The sequence below is a fragment of the Cynara cardunculus genome (genome assembly GCF_001531365.2).
Source record: "Cynara cardunculus var. scolymus isolate 2C chromosome LG 10, CcrdV1, whole genome shotgun sequence".
NCBI lineage: Eukaryota > Viridiplantae > Streptophyta > Magnoliopsida > Asterales > Asteraceae > Cynara > Cynara cardunculus.
The window spans coordinates 10,968,676-10,969,966 of record NC_037537.1 but is presented as its reverse complement, the minus strand read 5'-3'; positions in this window follow the sequence as shown (position 1 = coordinate 10,969,966).

Below are 1,291 nucleotides of genomic sequence, written 5' to 3'. Positions count from 1 at the left end.
TATGCGTTCATTTTTATTTTTGTTGGATTTTAGAATTTTGTTTTTTTTTTTACTTTTCTCTTCTATAATTTTCTTAAGTTTTCTTAATGAAAATGAGAGCTTGTTCTTGACAACACTTTTAGAGTTTTCATGACAATAATGGTTCGTTTAATGGTCCGACAATGGAATCTTGAAAGTGAGTAACAACACAATGTTTGCTTGGTGAATATTAATATTTTATGAGTTTATATGTAAAAGACAAATTGATATGTATTATGACTAAACAATCATAATACACCTTATATGATTATAATTAATATTTTCACATATTTTTTTATGATTTTAAACTGATCACAAAGTTTGATATAATAAAATATTGATATATAAGACTTATTAATCTCTCTCTCACACACACATATATGTATATATATATATATATATTAAAAGAACAACCAATAATGATAAGGTGGATTCATATATTAAAGGTAATATTGATTCTTATTAGTTTAATATATAAATGTGATCATCAACTCATTTAGCTAACTTCAATAATTTTAAAAAGGATTATTGTCACCATGCAACGCATGGTGTCAAACACTAGTTTAGGTAAAAAGATGACACAGGTGGAAAGGTTATGAATTTAGTTATTACCCATTTTGTTCATTCTATTGTTCGGTTATTGGAAATCTGTGAATTTGAAGAATTTTTGGGTTGTGTGTTGCATACGATACCGTTTTAATATACTATAATCTTACCTGATAAAATAGATTATAGTGTTGACTCCTACCGGTAAGCGCTTACCGGGTAAGCATTTGGGTAAACGGCCCCTACATGTTTCTCTTGTCTCTCCTTTGCAATGGTTAAACTGATGTTAAAGTCATATTATGTTGCTCCTTACAACCTGAGCATATACAACTGTACAAGATCTATTTTATATGAAACTGTTCATAAAATTTTAAAAACTTAATGAACAAATGAACTTGACCCAAGTAATAAAGTTGCATAAATTTTAAAAAGTTGCATAATTCCTTTTAGGTTGTAGAGCATAAAGCAACTACTTGGGCAATCTATAGAAGGCAGTCAAGTTCCAAAAAGTTTGATAGTACACCATCAAAATTACAAAGCCGGTTAAAGCCTACATGATATATAAAGAGGAGATGCATTATTTTCATGTGATTGCAATGTGTTTGCTACCATTATTTTCATATTGAGATTTTCAAAAAGTTTATTTTCAGATCCGAAGAGAACCAATATGAAGATCAATTTGGCTATAAATCATGGTGGCATGTTCCAAACAAATCCATTCTATTAT